Raw genomic sequence first — 23,573 nt, 5'->3', positions numbered from 1 at the left:
TATATCTTGTTAGCATGTGCCTATGGTACTTAGGTTTCATCCCATTACCCACATTGTGGTCAATTTATGGAGCCTTTAACTTGACTCTGTCCTTAGTTGGCAGCCAGTTAAAGCAGGCCTTATCTGTAGTTATATGATCAGTGGTTCTGTTTTCTACTCGTGACAGGCATGTGACAGCATTACCAAAACAGCCTGTTTATGGCCAATGTATTAATCGATTCACAAAAGTAAAGTCGTCCTGAGCAAGGATGATTGAGACCACGATCATACTAGTAAGATGATCATAGTAACTAAAGGACTTGACCATTTATTTGATTATCAAGTAAAGGACCATCAGCCATGTGGAGACCAAGGTCCCTTACATTTTCTGAGAGGTGCAGGGTTGCCCCGATAATAAAATTGTAAATCAATATTTTACTCCAGATGAGAATCACCTCTGACTTAACTCCTACTAAGGACAACATACATGCCTCATCCACCCTTGCAAGTCAACAGGGTAGCCTGAAACACACTGAGGTGCTACCATCAAAACCCCATCCGCCTGCTGTCACCAGCATAGAACTGACAGTTCTAGTTGTGTTTTTCTACGAGCCTAGTCAGAAGCTGTAGGTGAATGTTAAATTAAGATGTAGCGGGGGAACTCTTCCTTAGCCAGATGTCACATACTCTCACTGTTACTGTACGATCCCCCTTAAAACTCTTATAACCACCCACCACTGAAAAAAAATGCACATACAGTACCACAACATGAGAAGCCCTTGTCTTTTCATGGAGCAGATTAAGCTCAGTCCATCGCTCTGCGGCATCTACATTTACAAGCTCACGATGACCATGTACATTTCTGGAGCATGATGAGGCAGCAGTATGTGGCCTCCTGGAGGAGTGCTGAGAGCTGCCTCTTTGGAGCCAGGTACAAAATCTATGAATAAAGCTTGAGGGAGGCATTGGAAACAGTGGTAACATTTCAACAGAGTCATCAGGCTAGCCGAAGTGACATTGCATGTTCTTTAAATCTAGACGAGGATAACTGACAAGTACCTCAAACCTTGAAGGGCACGGTCACAGAAGCTGCAGTAAGATTATTTTTTTTCCACGAGCTTTGTGCATGATCACCACTGGCCCTGCGAACTTTAGTCTGAGAGAGTGTCCACAGCAGACACACTGACACAGTTGAACTGAAAGGACTCCCACAGTGCTTAGCGACTGGACGAAAAAAGTGTTCTTCTGCAAAGATTGGAAAGCAAAGCTGATTTCCTCTTCTTGTCTGGCATTTTCAAGGTGATGTCGCCTTTTCTGTTCATCTGAGGTAAGATCTGCCAGCAATAGTTAGAGCATGCCAGACACATGCATCTAAAAGAGTGGGTCACATTTGGCAGATCACATAATGTGTGCACAGATGTTCTGCCAGCCCTAGTTGCAGGCACTTAGCCCAATTTATTGTCTGGAGAGTGGGCGTCTCCAAAGGCAATCCAACAGTCCTCCACACTCAGAAAGGGCTATTATTCCTTCACCTCATCCTGACTCAGATCGTTTTCTGTGCATACACACACAATCTTCATTTCTATTTCTCCTTCGCTCCACAATAATCTTTTAACCATTGCTTTTAAACTTCAACTTAAACACCTCCTCCTCAACAAATTGCTCCATCCAAAATACATTGGGCCAAATTTACGGAGATTTAGTGTAGGGCAGCTCAGCAAGGCACCTTGCAGCGTGGCCCAACGCCAAAGTGAAAAGGCAGGATTGGACCATATTTATGCAATATGGTTCATTGCTGGTCTTTCCCCCTAGTGCAAAGCAGCCACCCTTGCACCATGGGAAAGGGTGCCTGTTTTGTTGGCAGGATAGTTTTTGTGCAGGAACGGACACCTTCCTGCACAGAAACAATCCATAGAGGCGTTTTCCTCTTTCCATGTGTGCCGCAGAATGCAGCACACATGGAAAGAGGAAAAAACGAGTATAAATAAAAATATTCCTCGTTGTTATGCCTGTCATGGGGAGGCATACGTTTTTGGAGCATCCCCAGGTATACAGCCACTTTTAAATGTAGTAGGTGTGTCAAAATCCATGGGTGTTGCATAAGAAACCCACGGCATTGCCCACTGAATGCTTCCCTGGCGCAGAGTAAGGCAACACAGCGACTTGCGCTGCCTTGCCTTACTCCACATCTATGACGCCATTCAGAGCCATGCAAAGTGGATTTGCGTGGCCTCATGGTATGATTTGTAATCTGCGCCGACTGAGAGTCAAACAAAATGACGGTCCGGCAGCGCATGGAGCTCATAAATAAGCCCCTCTGCCTTTTATGAAAGCTGCTATTCCAAGACTAAACACCTATCGCATACTGAATACATTCTTTGTCCATTGTTTGACTATCATTCTCTTTTGATAGTTAGGTATCACCCGTTAGTTCAGTCTTGTACCCTTTGTGTTTGCACTTCATGCGTTCCTTTCTTGTGATAAAGTGCACTCTCCAAACATTGTACGCGCAGTACAAAACCCAAAGTAAATGAAAAATATATTGGGATACGTGGAGTTTTCAGGAAAAAACATTAACAAACGTGTAATATGCCTTTTCGCGCACCTTCTCTTGCATTATTTTGGAACGTACTAAAGCTATTCCCAGTCACTAGATCTTGTTGACTTGCAATTGTGAAAGAGGCCACAATATGTATAATAATAGCATAGTCGTGAGACAAAAAGCAATTGAATAAGCAGTCCTCTGGCCTTGAGATGAGGTTTTAACCATAGCGGCAATAGGCTGCGAGTCATCATCAGGGCGGCAAGGTACGACGTTATATGCACTGGTATAGAAAACAGGCAACTAGATAAGCATATGTTGTGCCTTAACCAACTATCCTACTTTAAAAATAGGTTAGTGCTTCCGGCTCTGTGTGTAGCACTTGTGAAAACTCATCTTAGACAATGTGGGGTATCCTACGAGATTCTGCAAGCGTAGCTTTCTACCAGGTAGTATTACAAGTGAATTAAACATACGTATATATGCTTTCAAGCGCAGGCAGTCGACCTTCTGTGGGAAAAACACGTCACTTACAATTAACATTCGTGTCATGACCTTGTCCTCTATTCTTAAAGAAATGATGAGGTCCCTCATTAAAAGGAAGCAACGGCAGCATTTCAGTACCTTCCCCTGGCAGGGGCTTCTGCCTCGCCATGCAAATGACTGTGTGTGAACTGAAACCCAGTTCCGCCTCTGCAGTATGGAGCTCTGCCACAATTTACGCCACTTTCTGCTAAGTAATTCGATGCCTTAACTTTCACATTTCGCTTTCGCAACAGCTTCGGTTTCCCATGATCGGCGCTGTTGATTTAGTGGGCAAATATTGCCTTTCAGCAGATATCAATTAAGTACTGATCCCCATGCTATCTATACCGATTCATCTCAATTCTGGGGTGAAATCTATGCATTGCTTGCGTCTAGGGTCCGCTCCACATGCGCGATTTGCAAGCTTTATGGCAGGTTTGCTGGAGTAGGCGCGTGCTTCAGAGGAACTAAGCTTTCTGCCCAGATCTTATGTCGATTCGAACATGCGAAATGTCGTTTCCTCTCCTTCCTCCCTGACCCTGCTTCTTGAAGGACACATGTTCACGTGAACTGGCATGTCCCGTGCCAGGTTAACACCCCTAAATCGCTTGTTTTATGCAGTTTTCCTAAAAGACGACACCTCATCAGTTGAGTAATTTCCTAATTAGACATATTGTTGATGCAATTGGCTGGTAATGAGACAGGTGTGGGATTCAATGAAAGATGAAATAATTTCAGAGGCATTGGTAGAAAATATGTATTGATTTGTCCAACTGCAAAAACGTTGACACCTCTGACAGTTGGATGTACTATTCAAGCTTAAATAACGACGAGTGAACGAAAAGCGACATAAACTTACAATTTGTAGAACTATACAAGGACTGATACCAATAACCGGTTGTTTACCACTGATGGTTTGTAAGTGAGACCATAACCAACAAGTTGTCCATGGTGTCACCTGGAACCCAAAGGACGAAACGCTAATTTTTTGTTAACCACCCTACCCATTTATCTTTAGGTCTCGGGTGCAGTTAGCTGCAGCCAGAAGCGTCAGGAAACCCAGCTTAGCAGTTTAAACGGGGATGGGTGCCATTCGCACATAAAGCATACATAGTTGGTCAGTTGTTTATTTCTCCTTTTACTGAAATTGGATACCACTGGTCTCTCAACAGACACTTAGGTATAGATAACGGAGATGTGGGGCGAGGGCAACACATTGAACATAAAACCAAAATAAACGAGAGGAAGGGAGGGCTTCAGTGATGGGTGGATGGAAAGAAGGCCGAAGGATGTAAAGAAGAGTGAATGCATGGATGGAAAGAAGGATGGATGCACGGATGTATACACATATAGAGAGGGGAATATAGAGAAGGACAGAGCTGGATGAGTGGTAAGAAAGATAGGTGGGTGAGAGAAAGATGTATGGGGACAAGGATGGATTGAGGGGAGGATGGATGAATGGAGAAATGAAGAAAGACGGATGGTTAGAAAAAGACAGGAAGAAGAATGGAGAGAATGCCTGGATGGATAGATGAAAAAGAAAGATGATGAGAGAAGGAAAGATGGATGACAGATGGATGGAAAAGGAGGTTCATCTGGGTGAATTGATGAATAGACGTAGAAGAAGAATAGGAAAATGATGTGTCATTGTTGAAAAAGACAGAAAGAAGGATGTAGAGAAAGAAGGGATGGATGCATGGATGGACAGATGGAAACTAAAATGAGGAAGGGATAGAGAGAAGGACAGAGAGACAAATGGATGAACAGACAGATGAATGGATAAAAAATTATGTGTTTGCCATTTTATAACTGCTTGTTGGTTTCAACATTCTTCTGTAAAATTAACAATTTTACTCAACTTTTTCAAAATGTTTTCTAGAAGGAGTCACCTCAAATATTCTTGGGTTTGGCCGGCACAGAAGGAAGTATTTTTATGAATTTTACTATTTCATGAATGTCCATACATTACTACCCAGGAAGCGTCTACTTGTTTATTAAAATTATTTGAGACCTGAGGTGTAAAATGCACCGCCTGGTCACATTGTTTCTGAATTTACTTGAGGATAGCAACCTCTCCAAATTAATGCCATCCTCACTCGCTCAATCAGTTCCATTTTGAGTTTAGATCAAAGTGAGGGGTGTTTTATTTTTCTGGTTACTCCCCTGGCTGCAGCTATTTGTTAGCAGGACCATTGTGGCCTACATAGAATAATATACTAGAGTGTACTTTGGCCCAGCCCATTGCTCACAATTGCATGGCTTTGTTGCCTATCTCGAGTTTCTATTCTTGATTCAGTGGCTTTCTTCCCTATTCCTGTGCACTCAGGAGCATTTTGATCTGAAAAAGCTCTGATTGGATGCACAGACTGGATGAATTATACCCTTCCACTGCTGATCAGAGGGGATTTTGTTTTAGGTCTTGCCTACAAACAACCTTGAAAGCCTCATGTGTAACATAGCAAAACTTTACAGAGGTGATAGAGCCCACCCATTGCGTACCACTGGCTGGCTTAATTTTCACTCTCATTTGCTTACTTCTTATTTAATGACTTCCCTTCCACTTGTTATGTCTGTCCCATCCCTGGAGCATATCCTCATTACCATCCTTTTGACTGAATTACTTGTATCCTTCCACTGCTCAGATTTAGGAACTACTTTTTCTTTTTCACTAAGCACTCTATGAGAGTGCATTTTTTGTTGTTCTTTTTCTTTCTTCTTCCCTCATTTCAAATACCTCCCTTCCCCATTCCTTCCCTTTCACTCACCCCTCCATTGCTCCACTAAGTCTTGAGGTAGAGCATATACCTCCATTTTTGTTTTTTGTTGTTTTTTTAAGAGCATGGCAGCTGCCATTTCGTATTGGGTTACATAGTACAAAATGCGCTTCTATGTGCCTTCATTGCTCCCATGCACACTTTTGGAGAGTGGGGTAACTGCCATATGGTGCCAGACAGTTCTGCATCCCAAAAAGCACTTTGCACTAAAAATAAATCTTTACTTTACAGATCCAAGTGGCATCTGCCAAAGTGGATCAGTAAATAAAAAATAAAAGAAGATGATGCCCACATCATTGTGCTCGTGTGCATCCCACCAGAACAGTACATGCGCTACTGGAAGCTGCTTCAGTGTAATATTATTTGACAGTACAATATTGGCAAAAAACCTTCGCAAAGCCAACAGGCCAACAAAGCAACACATACTCACTTTGTCAGAGGACAGCAAGTATTTTCATCATTGCCCCACCACCCGCCAGGACCTACTCAATGCAGGCCATTGCACAATCCTGCAGCTGGCGTGCCGTTAGTGCACCACTGGTGCACCAATGTCAAGCTCATCAGCACCCAACCATTCCTGGACTTCAACTAGCACCATGACCCCTGGTTGTCCCTCTCCCGAAGATACAACATCGCTGAGCTTTAAACCCTCTACCCTAGACACTGCAACAAACACTGCCACCATGCTGACCCACACCCCACGTTAGGACCTTTCACCTACACCCACTTCATCTGCCACAACACACACACCAGCCCACTGACCAGCCCTACCCCACCCCTAACACAACACAGAGACCACCTGAACAAAGAAACCAACTTGCTTGCGCCCTTCTCAGCACATGCAAACTATGCACACATTCCATTGAATTATCGGACCTCATCACCACCCTCGCAACCAACATTATCTTCCTTACCGAGTTCTGGCTCAACCCCACATCTGCCCCAGAGATTGCCACAGCGATCTCCGACAGATATAAAATCACTCACCAGGACCAAACCAACAAGCTAGGAGGAGTAAAAGCCATCATCCACAAAGAGACCATACAGTGCACCACCACAAAGAACAACACCACCACCCCATGGAACATCTCAACTTCAAGCGCCACACAGATGACAAAGCAACCATCTGAGGCACCCTTCCATACTGACCCCCAGGCCCGTGCTCCAGCTTCTGCAACACCATTGCCGACTTCATTGCTTCCCTAGACTCCAAGGACTACATATTCCTCGGCGACCTAACGTTCCACATCAACAACCCCAACGACAACAAGACTGCACACCTCCTTGACACTATGAGTAGCCTCGGATTGACCTAGATCATCCACGACCCTACACACATTGCACGACATACACTAGACCCCATTTTCACCTCCAGTAACCATGTCAAATACAGCCATGTCACAGAACTCACATGGACCAATCACTTCATTGTCCACTTCAGCATCTCCTGCGCTCACACCTCCACCCCCAAGTTGACCAGCGCCCCCACCGGAGGTGGAACAAAATCTCAGAGACCAGTTAGGCGGATACTCTCAACACCTCCAGTCCCAATAAAGTAACCAACTTTGCATAGGGAGTGAAAAACTTCAACGCCGGGATCACCAAATGCGCAGACAGCATCCTCCCCAGCAAGAGCATGCAACTGTGGCCTATAGTGCAGTTTTAAACTGACATTGCAACCTGGCAAAATAAGCCTTTTGCCAGGCTTAAATTTAATTTTTTATTACTTATAAGACAGCTCTATGGTAGGCCCTAAAGGCTCATAGGACAGGGTGCATTGTATTTAAAAAGTAGGACATGTGTGCTTAAGTTTTACATGTCCTGGCAGTAAAAACTCCTAGAGATTTTTTCACTGTTGTATGCCTGTCTCTCCCATTGGCTAACACTGAGTTACCTTATTACATGTATTACATGTAATAAGTAATACATCTGGAATGGGAGCAGATGGAGATATGCTGTTAACACTCAAATAAATTGTGATCTAATGGTAAAGTTGGATTTTAAGTCACAATTCTGAAAATGCTTTAAAAAAGCTGAAGCTGGTATTTTCTTGTCATAGCCATTTATGCCTTCTGACAGTGTCCTAGGTCACATGACAGTGAATGGCTCTGCTGTTGGGGTTTGTGTATTCCTGCCAGACAGTAAGACAAAGGTGACCGGATGTAGGCAGGATGGGCCATCTGCCAGCATTGCGTGGGGTAGAGCTGTTCCCTGCCCAATTTACATTTCAATGGGGCTTTCATCTTGCATTCACAAAGGAACCTGATACTAGTCTTTTGCCACCCCAGAATTCTTGGATCCTTGACAGGGAAGGACTTTCTAGAACCCTATGTGGGGGTGCTCCCTACTTCAAAGTCTGACACCAAGTATAAATACTTAACTCATAGAACTACACTTCAGTACACTCCTGGACCTGTGGAAAACCTCAGTAGAACAGCTGGGATATCTAGAGGACTACCCTCCTCCTACCAGAGGACTGCCCCGCTGCTTGAAAGCTTGCCTTGCTGCTTGAAGGAGAACTGAACCCTCTCCTTAAACCCAGGACCACAGGAAGTGACTCCAAGGGCTAGTTTGGAGCCTGTGATGTCCATGTAAATCACACAGGAAGCATCCTATGTGATCTACAGGGACATCACATGCTCCAGAGACCTTGAACCCTACACATGACCTCTGCTGGAGTGAGTCCTAACCCCCCCAAGTGGTGCCCCTCAGGTCCTGGACCCCTTGAAGTGGTGTTAGAGGTGCTGCTTCTGCCTAACTCCAAAAGTTGGGACTAAAGCGTCCTGAAGACCAACAGAAAACTAGGACCTACCTGTCAGCTGATCTGCCCAGTCGGCTTGACTTTGTATTAGCTCCCACTACGTTCTCCACAACACCAAATCCTGTTCTGCTGGACCTCTCGCCAAAGATATCCACGCTCATCAAATCTCCATCAGCTACAACCTGCAGCTCCATCCCACTGGAGATTTTCAACTTCCAAAAATGTGACAAAGTCTGAAGATAAAAATTTTCACTGCAACTTCCTTCATCCAGCATCTCCCCAGCGATGGTGCCTCCTCCTCCCCCGTCTGCTGTCTTGCCCTATTCAAACCTACCTTCTCAGCAATTTTGCTTCAAAATTTCTTCTGTCTGAAGGTAAGCCGAGACAGGGCCCAACCCACCTGGTATATCTGACCATCATTACACTTGCCAGGTGATAAGAGGGCATTCTCATGCTATCCCTTTCTGCCATTCGCAGAATCATTTTTCATTTTTGCTAATAAGCATTTTTTCTTCATGTAGGCATTCAAGCAGATTTGTTGAACACCCCACACTAACTGACTCCATCCCCATTGTACTTAGGATCACAATTCACATACTTTTAATGCACTTCAGCTGCTGCATATCTCATACAGAGTATGAGTTTACTCCATGTCATCTGCAATGAGTGGGACCAGACACCACCTCAGCATCCCGTCGGTGGGACCTAATAGCCCTGACCAACTGATGGCACCCTGGGCTTTTGCATCCAATATGTAGCAGTTAGTGACCCCACAAGAAGCAGCCCCCTTTGTATGCAGCAGCACAGCTCTTCTGTAAAATGAATCATCACGCTGACCTTTCGACCTACCAGATTTTCTCCGAACAGGAAAATATTAGGCACCCCTCCCCTCATTCTGTCAACCAAGAGTTTTATGTTTTACATGCTTATTATGCATTCTGCCTCATAATTCTTTTTGTACAGAATAAAGATCCAAAGGAAAAGTAAGAATTAAAGGATCCAAAACAAAGGTCTTTCCACATATTGTGTCATGCTAGCATTGAGTTGCTTTCGGCAGGGGAAAGGCTAGCTTCGATTGAGGCCGTGTGCGTGTAGAACGCATCATGTGGCAGCATTCATAGTAGGTCAGAAACACTCACAGATTCAGGTTGACAGCGCCCATCTTAGATTATCAAGTATAACTCCCCTTTGGTTCACAGCATCCTTCACTAGGCAGTAGTGGTGCAGTGTTGTAGCCACGACCTCACTTCAGAGATCTCCGATTTCTCCTGCAAAAATACTGTTTCCTAACGATTACAATTGCTGGATACTGGGAATACAGAGAAGTATCCTGAAAAGTAGTGTTGTTATTCGAAAGTGAACTATTTTCCTGAACAGTTGGATGGTACTGGTGGAATTATGAGTTATACCCCTCTAAATAGGGAATTACTTTGCAGGCACAGAACTGCCAAGTGGAAATTTCTGCATGGTATTCCCTAGGCAAGGGACTTAGGCCCAGATTTACACTTTTTTTGCTCCGCATTACTGTCATTTATTGACGCAAAAGCGGTGCAAATTTACCAAATACAATTGTATTTTGTAGTTTTGCGCCGCTTTTGCAAATTTGCATCAATAAATGATGGTAATGCGGCACAAAAAAATAATAAATCAGGGCCCTAGTACTTCCATTTACCACATGCACTGATCAGGTTGTAAATGGGAGCAGGTGTTTCCCTCTGGGGCAGGGGTTAAGGAAGAGGGAGCGGTAGAGTAGAGGAAGGAAAGTTACCTGGCAGGGAAGAGCATTCCATGCTCCTCCCTTACAGCAAAAAGGGGGTTGGGTGGGGGGAGGGGCCAACACATAGCTGCTGCCCAATCTCAAGCAGTTTTACTGGCCAGAATATTGGGCTGGTAAATCAGGTCCGGTTTTTCAACACCTCAGATTTGGGATCGCATGGAAGAGGAATTCCACTTGGAGATTCTACTCCACCCAACTCATAATCGGTCTCTAAGAGCTATCATACGATGGAAAGAGGCAGTATTATTGGATTGAACTCTATTGCGTGTATATTTGAATGTCATAAACAATGTATCACTAGCGCATTTGAGTTTCTAAGAATATGGAATGACTGCAATACTGTTAAATATTTTGCAGTTCTACAAAAGTAAGGCACAAACTATAACACTTCTTACACAAGACAGAGTATACTGAGGAAGAATTACCAGTTTCACATCAAAGTACATAGAGGTGGTTACACGGAGATATTACTATTGTAAATCCATTCAGTACTACAGTTAAGCATGAACACCTTATTGACAAATTACTTAAAATATTTATTTGTCTTGTAGATTTAAATTACACCCTGCTGACTTCATTTACCAACGTAGCTGGTGAGCCAGAATGGTGCATGGCTGTGTCTCTGCTTTCTCCTTTACCCCAATCCAGTTTCTGTGCTTCTACTGCTGGCCATCATATACTTCTGTATGTGGTCACTGGTAGGGGTGGTGAGCAGTGAGAGACTATCGCTCCTGCTGGATCCTGCACACAAGTTAGTGCATACTGACAGATTCAGTGTATTACAATCTTCTTTTATACGGTTGCCATTATGAAGCACCAAGCAAACAGATTGACAAGATGAACTGCATTTTATGCAAATGTATTTATCGATATATGGTGTGAGTGATCAGAGTGTGTCACTACTTGGGACCTATAGGAAGGATTATGTTATAGTCCTACACTGACCTTCAGTGTATAGCATATCTCTCAGGGTTTGGCAAGCTTGTCCGATTAGGCTTGTTGTAGATCAGTTGTCTTAATTAATTGAACCAAATGACAAAATGCTTCAAGAATTTTGAATATGCAAAAAGCACTGCAATCAAGTAACTTTATTGTATCTCTTCTCTATTTTTTGTGCATCTTGGATGCCGACGTGGAATGTTTCCTTACTATTGTGAGGCACTGGATTTCTTGTGTTTTTGACTGCTATGAGTCTTTGCTGGAAGTCTTTAAAAATACATTTTCTACTAAAATCCTCAGAATATCCATAAAACCAATGTGTTATCACACATTTATAGAGCGCTGTCGTTTCCAGTCAATCATCCTGTGCTTTCACGAATATTGGTTAGCAGGCCTGGAGGCACAGACCCTTGCATCAGATATGGTACGATTTTGTGAGATAAGTGGCTTCTCACTAGTTCAGTCTGCATTCTTAAGAAAGCAACCACAGCATATGTTTGTGACATGCATTGGAAACCCTTGAGTGCTTGGATACATCTGACTGATCATGTGAGACAGGATTAGTTAACTGTTGTGTGCAAATGAACAACTATATGTCTAACCAAATGTTTTGGGATTTGCGTCTAGGATTTTAAGCTCACTTTCCTTTTCTTGTTCCAGAAAAATTGGAAGACTCCGTTTTTTTCCAAGAGACATCAAAAACGTCACATTTTACCTTTCAAACCATCTTGCTGCAAATCTTACTTGTCACTGTTTCCACTCCCTCAACTCTTGGCTCTACTGAACGTGGGATGTGCAGGGTCAAAAGATGACACCGACTTCACCATATTTGCCAGTAATAAATGCTAATTTAACATACAAGATCTTTACAAGGCTAGGTTTAAACTGATTCACCATGCATAGAGGCCTCTTACCTCTCAGTTCACTGGCTTGTCTAATAAGAAGTGAGCCAGCTTCTCCCTTGATGCTGTAAGATCAATTCCAACGTGAATCTTAAGCAGCTTATTTTCCAAAAAAGAGGATGACTGATTGCAAAAGTCCTGTGACATGATTCTCACAGCCTCTAGGGAGAAATTGGCTGTAATGTTTCTGAGGATCTTAAACACTTTTCTCGGTGAGTTGTTGGCTGTGGGCATGGAGCCATGGTAATATTGAGAGCTTTATGGACACTTTGTATAGGTGCAACACTGACTTGTAAGCAACTGCAAGTGACAATACAACTTGCACCGTTTCCTTTCTGCCTGCATAACTTTAATTTGGCATCACACAGGTCCTTCGTAAACTACAGAGCCACCTTATAACTTTTATGAATTCTAATGTACCCAACCGGAACCACCTGCTTACCAATTATAAGCTGCGGCTCAGTTGTTGGCTCTGAGTATCATCTATTTTCGGACAAACCACACACACCATATATTCCTGCAAACAGGATGGTCTGATAGTAATAGTATATTGCTTTTGTAAATCAGTTATCGGAGCAGAGGAATACAGATGAAAACATTGTCACCCATAATTTTTCCTACTTATTCTCAGTATTTTTGTATTTTAACTATTAGCTTCCTTGTAGATACCCTTGCACTTTCTACATGAATGACCCCTTGCTTGATTCCAAATTGTGTCTACTTTTTAGAAATGTATAGCATTCCTCGGTTACCTATGGGTTTCACGCCTGTTTCCACCATAAACTGCAAGTAAGTAGAAACCACAAACAAACAAAAATCGACTACCCTTTACAAAAATGCAAAAAATGGGATTAAATATATATATATATGTTGGACCTGGCTTTTTGACAGGGACATCCCCAAACTTTTTGCCTCCTTCCTCCTAATTTTTCTGACCTGCTGTTGTTGGCTTTTGACCTCTGAGCACTTTACCACTGCTAACCAGTGCTAAAGTGCATATGCTCTCTGTGTAAATTGTACTATTGATTGGTTTATCCATGATTGACTATTTAATTTACCTGTAAGTCCCTAGTAGAGTGCACTACATGTGCCTGGGGCATGTAGATTAAATGCTACTAGTGGGCCTGCAGCACTGGTTGTGCCACCCACCTCAGTAGCCCCTTAACCTTGTCTCAGGCCTGCCATTGCAAGGCCTGTGTGTGCAGTTTCACTGCCACTTCGACTTGGCATTTAAAAGTACTTGCCAAGCCTAGAACTCCCCTTTTTTCTACATATAAGTCATCCCTAATGTGTGCCCTAGGTAACCCCTGGAGCAGGGTGCTGTGTAGGTAAAAGGCAGGACATGTACCTGTGTAGTTATATGTCCTGGTAGTGTAAAACTCCTAAATTCGTTTTTACACTACTGTGAGGCCTGCTCCCTTCATAGGCTAACATTGGGGCTGCCCTCATACACTGTTGAAGTGGCAGCTGCTGATCTGAAAGGAGCAGGAAGGTCATATTTAGTATGGCCAGAATGGTAATACAAAATCCTGCTGACTGGTGAAGTCGGATTTAATATTACTATTCTAGAAATGCCACTTTTAGAAAGTGAGCATTTCTTTGCACTAAAATCTTGTTGTGCCCTTCAATCCACGTCTGGCTAGGTTTAGTTGACAGCTCCTTGTGCATTCACTCAGACACACCCCAAACACAGGGTACTCAGCCTCACTTGCATACATCTGCATTTTGAATGGGTCTTCCTGGGCTGGGAGGGTGGAGGGCCTGCCCTCACACAAAGGACTGCCACACCCCCTACTGGGACTCTGGCAGACAGGATTGAGCTGAAAGGGAACTTGGTGCATTTCTTAGAGACTCTTTGAAATCACCCCCACTTCAAAGGCACAACTTAGTATAAAACAGGGCCTCTGCCCTACCTCATCAGACACTTGCTGGAGAAGAAACCTGAACCAGAAACTACATCCTGCCAAGAAGAACTGCCTGGCTGCTCAAAGGACTCACCTGTCTGCTTTCTCCAAAGGACTGCTGTCTTGCTGTTGCCCTGCTGCCTTGCTGAACTCTTGTCTGGCTGTGAAAGTGCTCTCCAAGGGCTTGGATAGAGCTTGCCTCCTGTTCCTTGAAGTCTCAGGACCAAAAAGACTTCTTCCTTTCACGTGGACGCTCCGTGCGCCGAAAATTTCGACGCACAGCTTGTTTCGCGGCGAGAAAAACGCCGCACACCGACGCTGATCAACGCGACGCCCTCGGGACGATCGAGACTTCGACGCACAACCTCGCAAGGACAAAGCCGCCCGACTTCCAAGGAGAAATCGACGCGACGCCTACCGTGAGTGCGAAACTTTGACGCACGGCCTCGCAAGGACAACGCCGCCCGACTTCCAAGGAGAAATCGACGCGACGCCTGCCGTGAGACCAAAATTTCGACGCACGGCCTCGCAAGGTCAACGCCGCCCGACTTCCAAGGAGAAATCGACGCGACGCCTACCGTGAGATCGAAACTTCGACGCGCAGCCCCGCAGAACGACGCGCAGCCGGAAAATAAGCAGGAGAATCCACGCACAGACCCGGGACATCTGGTAATCCCCGCGATCCACAAAAAGAGACTGTCTGCGCGCCGGAAAACGACGCCCGACTTCCCCGCGTGGAAAAGAACGACGCAAGTCTGTGTGTGCTGAGTGGAAAACGACGCACACACCCCTTTTTCCACGCATCTCTTCTCCTGTGGCCCTCTGAGGAGATTTCCCACCAGAAACCAGGTACTCTGTGCTTGAAAGACACTTTATTGCTTTTTAAAGACTTAAAGACTCTTAATATCACTTTTCAGTGATATCTTTACAAATTCGTATTGCAACTTTGATCGTTTTGACCTACAATTATCCAGATAAATATTCTATATTTTTCTAAACACTGTGTGGTGTATTTTTGTGGTGTTATACTATGGTGTTGTATGATTTATTGCACAAATGCTTTACACATTGCCTTCTAAGTTAAGCCTGACTGCTCGTGCCAAGCTACCGGAGGGTGAGCACAGGCTGATTTTGGATTGTGTGTGACTTACCCTGACTAGAGTGAGGGTTCTTGCTTGGACAGGGGGCAACCTATCTGCCAACCAAAAACCCCATTTCTAACATTGGTGATCAGCGGTGAGGATAGGACTTGTGTTTGTGCAGTGACATACAGTAGCTAAGTATTTCACTACCTACCCACAGTTGAAGGTCAACTTGATTTTTCATCTTTTTTGGCTTTTTGTTCTCTGATGTCCTCCTGGATATACTAGTGATATTTTGGACTTTGGATTTTGGTTTTTGCTGATAAGATCTTATCAGAATGGGATTGCTTACCAACTCATGCTTTGTTCGTACTGACCACCTCACTAAGGCTGACCTAAGGAAGCTTTGCAGACAATGGGGCCTTCCTGTAGCAAGGAGATCTACTAAAGCGGAGATGCTCCATCACTACATAGTCTGGGGGGAGGAAAGATGGGCAGAGAGAGAGGCAGCAAGAAACCAAATGACTAAGTACCCCTCAGATGAGGAGGAAGACTACTCAGATGAGGAGGAGGGCTACTCAGAGTTGGACAGTGACCCAGAAATAGATGAATGGCTCCGAAGTCAAAGGCGACAGGAGCAACAATTAGAGGAGTATCTTGCAGAGGTTGAGGCAAAAAGACTTTTAGCCCTGGAAGAAGAAAAGATTGCAGCTCAAGAGCTGAGCGGTAAAGAGCTGAAACTGGAGGCCGGAAGGGCTGAGTCCAGTTCAGATGGTGGCAGCAAAAATCTTGCATCTAGTACTGCTGAAGAAGGGCACAAGCCCAGAGATGTGGTACCCAACTTGAAGAAGAGAGTTGACACACCCCAGGCGGTTCAAGGGTATGAGGTAGTTCCCGTTATGCACAGGGTCCCTGAGAAGGATTGGGGAACTGGCACAGGGAGTCATATTCCTACTGGGGGGAGGGACACTTTACTGACTCTAGCAGAGAGTGACAGAGAAAAGGGTTCCCCCCTGGTGGACGTCCTGGATATAGAGTGTAGAGACATCCCAGAAGAGTTTGGGTTGAGTGTCAGGGACAGACAGAAACTGTCTCACCAGTCTCAAGAGGGTGATGTAGAGTGCTTTTCCAAGGCTGAGTTACTAGGTGGTTGGGTGAAGGGTACTGTGGTTAATACATGTGAAGGGCAGAGTGATGTAATTGCTGGAGAGCATATGTCTGGTCCTCATTTTCCAGAGCTACGCCAACACCAGGTGGAGTGTGAGTTCTCTGACCCCAGGGAACTTACAGTGGAGGCAGACTTTTGGGTGAGTACCAGAGAGTCTGAAGAGGCATTTGGGGGTGCTCCTGAAGGGAGTGGTCTAGGTGGTTCCCGACCAAGTGAGGTGGGAGAGGATTGTAGTGTCCCAGGTAGGTCTCAGAGCCTAACCTGTACCGTAGGGCCACCTTTTGAGGGAAGCCCCGCAGTGTCAGAAGAACTTGGGGGGATGACTGTAGACAGCATCCCAACAGTTCTGGTGTCTGGCAGTACCACTCCTAGTGAGGGGGTGCAGAAGTCCAGACATAGGGTTGAGAGGGGGTGGCAGACCCCAGTGGAGGATCTTGAAAGTCAGGGGTCAGCTCTGAGAGCAGAGCCCCCCAGGAATGACCCAGGTGAGACCGTTTCTGGTTTGGGGGAAACCCAGACTCTGCCGGATGGGCAGAGGTCGGGAGACCTGCGCCAACCAGACTCTTGTGTGGCCCTTGTGGGGGGTGAGAGTGCCCCCCAGGAAGTCCTGGCATGCCAGGCAAAGATTCAACCTCAGGGTGGTGACTCTGGGTTGAATAACCGGGTTCAGAGGTTAAACTTTGACCTGGTGGGGGGTAGATGTGCCCCCCAGAAAGTCCTGGAATGCCAGGCAATGGCTCAACCTCAGGGTGGTGACTCTGGGTTGGCTTACCAGGTGAAGAGGTCAAACTCTGACCTGGTGGGGGGTAGGTGTGCCCCCCAGAAAGTCCTGGCGTGCCAGGCAGTTGTCCAACCTCAGGGTATCGACTCTGGGTTGGATGGCCAGGTTCAGAGGTCAAACTCTGACCTGGTGGGAGGTAGGTGTGCCTCCCAGAAAGTCCTGGGGTGCCAGGCAATTGCCCAACCTCAGGGTGGTGACTCTGGGTTGGCTAACCCGGTTCAGAGGTCAAACTCTGACCTGGTGGGGGGTAGGTGTGCCCCCCAGAAAGTCCTGGTATACCAGGCAATGGTTCAACCTCAGGGTGGTGACCCTGGGTTGGAGAACCAGGCTCAGAGGTTAAACTCTGACCTGGTGGGAGGTAGGTGTGCCTCCCTGAAAGTCCTGGCCTGCCAGGCAATGGTTCAACCTCAGGGTGGTGACTCTGGGTTGGATATCCAGGTTCAGAGGTTAACCTCTGACCTGGTGGGGGGTAGGTGTGCCCCCCAGAAAGCCCTGGTGTACCAGGCAGTTGTCCAACCTCAGGATGGTGACCCTGGGTTGGAGAACCAGGTTCAGAGGTTAAACTCTGACCTGGTGGAGGGTCAGTGTGCCCTCCAGGAAGTCCTGGCGTGCCAGGCGATTGTTCTACTTCAGGGTGGTAACTCTGAGTTGAATGGCCCAGTTCAGAGGTTAAACTCTGACCTGGTGGAGGGTCAGTGTGCCCTCCAGAAAGTCCTGGCGTGCCAGGCAATTGTTCAACCTCAGAGTGCTGACTCTGGGTTGGATACCCAGGTTCAGAGGTTAAACTCTGACCTGGTGGGAGGTAGGTGTGCCTCCCAAGAAGCCCTGCTGTGCCAGGCAATTGTCCAACCTCAGGGTGTTGACTCTGGGTTGGATGACCAGGTTCAGAGGTTAAACTCTGACCTGGTGGGGTGTAGGTGTGCCCCCCAGAAAGTCCTGGCGTGCCAGGCAATTGCCCAACCTCAGGCTGGTGACCCTGGGTTGGGGAACCAGGCTCAGAGGTTAAACTCTGACCTGGTGGGAGGTAGGTGTGCCTCCCAGAAAGTCCTGGTGCGCCAGGCAACTGTTCAACTTCAGGGTGATGACTCTGAGTTGAATGGTCAGGTGCAGAGGTTAAACTCTGACCTGGTGGAGGGTCAGTGTGCCCTCCAGGAAGTCCTGGTGTGCCAGGCAATTGTTCAACTTCAGGGTGGTGACTCTGAGTTGAATGGTCAGGTGCAGAGGTTAACCTCTGACCTGGCGGAGGGTCAGTGTGCCCTCCAGGAAGTCCTGGCGTGCCAGGCAATTGTTCAACTTCAGGGTGGTGACTCTGAGTTGAATGGGCAGGTGCAGAGGTTAAACTCTGACCTGGTGGGGGGTAGGTGTGCCTCCCAGGAAGTCCTGGTTTGCCAGGCGGTGATCCAGTCTGAGGGTACAGACCCTGGGCTGGAAGACCAGGTTCAGGGTGTCCCCCCGGACCTGGAGGGAGGGGCTACTGATAACAGTGCCCCTACCATGTTGTCTTCTGAGGAGGCCACTCCTAGTTGGAGGGTGCTGGACCCCAGAAGGGAGGGCAGGGGGAGGGAAGCCTCACCCCGGGCCCTAGTCCAACCTGAAGGTACAGACCCCAGGTTGAAGGGCCAGTGGCAGGTTAACAGCCCTGCACTGGTGGAGGAATGGTACAGGGCGACTTCTGTAAGCCCCCTGGCCATGTTGGACTCTGGGGGTACCGCTCCAGGAAGGAGGGTACAAAGCCCCAGAGGGGAGGACCAGGTTCAAGCTGTCATCCCTGACCTGGTGGAAGGGAGAGTGGTTAAAGGGTGCCCAGCACCTGGGGCTACCGCCCCCCACTCTCCACAGCCACAGTGGCTGGAGAGCTTTGAGAGGCCTGGGGCCTGGCTCTCATCCCTGGCAGCTGTCAGTAATCACTGTGGCTTGCTGTCCGGGTGGACAGAGTTATCCCTGGGGAGGGGACAAGTGTCACACCCCAGGGGTAGAGTGGGCAACACCACTATGTTGGTCATGGGGGTACTATCCTGCTCCTGGGATACATCTGTGAGCAAAGTAAGGTTAGGTGCTGCACAGATGGGATCCGCAGGAAAGGAGAAAGGTTCCCCATGGATGGGCTTAGTGGGCCCTGAGAGTATGGACAGAGGGATCCAATTGGAGTCAGGAAGGCGAAGAACTGGAGCATGCCCCTGCTGTTGTGGGCCTGGGTCCTTGTTCTGTCGCCTCAAACAGGGAAGTACATCAGGATAGTGATTGTTCTCCCCTGGCTTTAGGCTGGTGGGGGGTCATGTTGGACCTGGCTTTTTGACAGGGACATCCCCAAACTTTTTGCCTCCTTCCTCCTAATTTTTCTGACCTGCTGTTGTTGGCTTTTGACCTCTGAGCACTTTACCACTGCTAACCAGTGCTAAAGTGCATATGCTCTCTGTGTAAATTGTACTATTGATTGGTTTATCCATGATTGACTATTTAATTTACCTGTAAGTCCCTAGTAGAGTGCACTACATGTGCCTGGGGCATGTAGATTAAATGCTACTAGTGGGCCTGCAGCACTGGTTGTGCCACCCACCTCAGTAGCCCCTTAACCTTGTCTCAGGCCTGCCATTGCAAGGCCTGTGTGTGCAGTTTCACTGCCACTTCGACTTGGCATTTAAAAGTACTTGCCAAGCCTAGAACTCCCCTTTTTTCTACATATAAGTCATCCCTAATGTGTGCCCTAGGTAACCCCTGGAGCAGGGTGCTGTGTAGGTAAAAGGCAGGACATGTACCTGTGTAGTTATATGTCCTGGTAGTGTAAAACTCCTAAATTCGTTTTTACACTACTGTGAGGCCTGCTCCCTTCATAGGCTAACATTGGGGCTGCCCTCATACACTGTTGAAGTGGCAGCTGCTGATCTGAAAGGAGCAGGAAGGTCATATTTAGTATGGCCAGAATGGTAATACAAAATCCTGCTGACTGGTGAAGTCGGATTTAATATTACTATTCTAGAAATGCCACTTTTAGAAAGTGAGCATTTCTTTGCACTAAAATCTTGTTGTGCCCTTCAATCCACGTCTGGCTAGGTTTAGTTGACAGCTCCTTGTGCATTCACTCAGACACACCCCAAACACAGGGTACTCAGCCTCACTTGCATACATCTGCATTTTGAATGGGTCTTCCTGGGCTGGGAGGGTGGAGGGCCTGCCCTCACACAAAGGACTGCCACACCCCCTACTGGGACTCTGGCAGACAGGATTGAGCTGAAAGGGAACTTGGTGCATTTCTTAGAGACTCTTTGAAATCACCCCCACTTCAAAGGCACAACTTAGTATAAAACAGGGCCTCTGCCCTACCTCATCAGACACTTGCTGGAGAAGAAACCTGAACCAGAAACTACATCCTGCCAAGAAGAACTGCCTGGCTGCTCAAAGGACTCACCTGTCTGCTTTCTCCAAAGGACTGCTGTCTTGCTGTTGCCCTGCTGCCTTGCTGAACTCTTGTCTGGCTGTGAAAGTGCTCTCCAAGGGCTTGGATAGAGCTTGCCTCCTGTTCCTTGAAGTCTCAGGACCAAAAAGACTTCTTCCTTTCACGTGGACGCTCCGTGCGCCGAAAATTTCGACGCACAGCTTGTTTCGCGGCGAGAAAAACGCCGCACACCGACGCTGATCAACGCGACGCCCTCGGGACGATCGAGACTTCGACGCACAACCTCGCAAGGACAAAGCCGCCCGACTTCCAAGGAGAAATCGACGCGACGCCTACCGTGAGTGCGAAACTTTGACGCACGGCCTCGCAAGGACAACGCCGCCCGACTTCCAAGGAGAAATCGACGCGACGCCTGCCGTGAGACCAAAATTTCGACGCACGGCCTCGCAAGGTCAACGCCGCCCGACTTCCAAGGAGAAATCGACGCGACGCCTACCGTGAGATCGAAACTTCGACGCGCAGCCCTGCAGAACGACGCGCAGCCGGAAAATAAGCAGGAGAATCCACGCACAGACCCGGGACATCTGGTAATCCCCGCGATCCACAAAAAGAGACTGTCTGCGCGCCGGAAAACGACGCCCGACTTCCCCGCGTGGAAAAGAACGACGCAAGTCTGTGTGTGCTGAGTGGAAAACGACGCACACACCCCTTTTTCCACGCATCTCTTCTCCTGTGGCCCTCTGAGGAGATTTCCCACCAGAAACCAGGTACTCTGTGCTTGAAAGACACTTTATTGCTTTTTAAAGACTTAAAGACTCTTAATATCACTTTTCAGTGATATCTTTACAAATTCGTATTGCAACTTTGATCGTTTTGACCTACAATTATCCAGATAAATATTCTATATTTTTCTAAACACTGTGTGGTGTATTTTTGTGGTGTTATACTATGGTGTTGTATGATTTATTGCACAAATGCTTTACACATTGCCTTCTAAGTTAAGCCTGACTGCTCGTGCCAAGCTACCGGAGGGTGAGCACAGGCTGATTTTGGATTGTGTGTGACTTACCCTGACTAGAGTGAGGGTTCTTGCTTGGACAGGGGGCAACGTATCTGCCAACCAAAAACCCCATTTCTAACAATATATGTCTTTTTACAACTCAGTTCTTTAAAGCTGGGTAGATGTTGATCTGAGCACGGCTGACTTTGCTGAAGCAACTTATAGAAAAAATGCTTTCTTGTACTGCACATTTTCCATTTTTGAAAAAAACTTTCGCTGTATTTTGAATATTTTTCTTAGTTCCCACCAGGTGAATCCAAAAACCCTAGTTTCCTTTATAATCCCTGTAAGATTTGGCATCCTTGGCGTAGTCTCCCCTATCTTTTTGCCTCTGTTTCCTATGTTGTGACTGTGCTGGACTTTTTTGCTGGTTTCAGTACTCTGGGCACTTTACCACTGCTGACCACTGCTAATGTGCAAGTGCTCTCTGTGTCAACTGTATTTGTGATTGCCTTTTCCATGATTGTCATATTTGATTTACTAGTAACTCCCTAGTAAAATGCACTACAGGTGCTCAGGGCCTGTAAATCAAATGCTATCAGTGGGCCTGGAGTACTGATTGTGCCACCCACATGAGTATCCCTGTAAACATGGCTCAGACCTGCCACTGCACTGTCTGTGTGCAGTTTTAAACTGCCAATTCGACCTGGCAAGTGTACCCACTTGCCAGGCACAAACCTTCTCTTTTTTTACATATAAGGCACCCCTAAGGTAGGCCCTAGGTAGCCCCATTGGCAGGGTGCAGTGTCTATTGAAGGTAGGACATGTACTAATGTGTTTTACAGGTCCTGAGAGTGAAACACTGCCAAATTCGGTTTTCACTGTTGCAAGGCATATCTCTCTCATAGGCTAACACGGGGGCTGCTTTTAAATACATTTTAAGTGCAGTGTCCCATTGAGAGCAGATAGTGATATGGAGTTTGGGGTGTCGGAACTAACAACTTGAAAATACACATTTTGTTAAAGTTGTTTTTTAAATTGTCAGGTTAAAAATGCCACTTTTAGAAAGTGGGCATTTTCTTGCTTAACCATTCTGTACCTCTGCCTGCTTGTGTATTCCGCATCTAGGTCAGACTGACAGTTTGGCTGTTGTGAATTCCCGCTAGACAGTGACACAAAGGGAGCTGGGGTGTAGCCTGCATATCCTGATGAGTCTTCTGGGCTAACATGGGGAGGGAGGAGCTGACACTTACACCTGAAAGGGCTGTGCCTCTCCTCACACAATACAGTCTCCAACCCCCTGGTGTGTGCCTGGAGCCAGGCCTGGGCAAGGCAGGATCTTTTCAACAACAGAGACTTTCCTTTGACGTTTGCCTACTTCAAAGGCAGAAAGGGGTATACGTAGTGGACACGAAACCCCAGACATTTAGGACACTTCTGGATCAAGAGGAACCTCTGCCAAGGAGAAGAGTTGAAGAGCTGGAGGAGGAGTACTGCCCCTTTGCTGTGTGTGCTTTGCTGGGTTGGCCTGAAATTGCTGCTTCTGCCTTAGAGAGGGCAAAGACTGGGTTTTGCTTGTGAAGTTTCTCCACAGGGTTGGACTGAGCTTGCCTCCTGTTAAGAAGTCTCAAGAACAGCAAAGAGTTCACCTACAAGCCTCTCGGTTCACTTGCAGTGGACTCTAACGGGCCAGGTGGTGCCTATTCCAGTTTCTAGGTCCTTGGGAGTGAAAGCTGGTGAAAAAACAAGAAAAACCAAGTGCACTGAGTATTCCCATCATGCCGCCTGCAACTGAAGCCATGGTCCCCGCTGGAGTGTGACGACCGCAACTGACCCCGCAGGCCCGACCCTGCCGGAGCCTCGCTGAAGTCCGTGACTCTGTGAGTCCTGATCTGCAGTGTCAGTGGCGTCCATGACGCCCAACTCAGCCGGAAGTGTAAGAAACTGACACTTCGCACCAACGCCACTTCTTCTCTGCAGCTCTGCAGCAAAGACCCGACACTTCCGCTCCTCTGCTCAGCAGCCCCGGATTTTACATCGGACCA

The sequence above is a fragment of the Pleurodeles waltl genome, chromosome 6 (genome assembly GCF_031143425.1).
Source record: "Pleurodeles waltl isolate 20211129_DDA chromosome 6, aPleWal1.hap1.20221129, whole genome shotgun sequence".
Lineage (NCBI taxonomy): Eukaryota > Metazoa > Chordata > Amphibia > Caudata > Salamandridae > Pleurodeles > Pleurodeles waltl.
Note: the sequence above shows the minus strand (reverse complement) of the source record.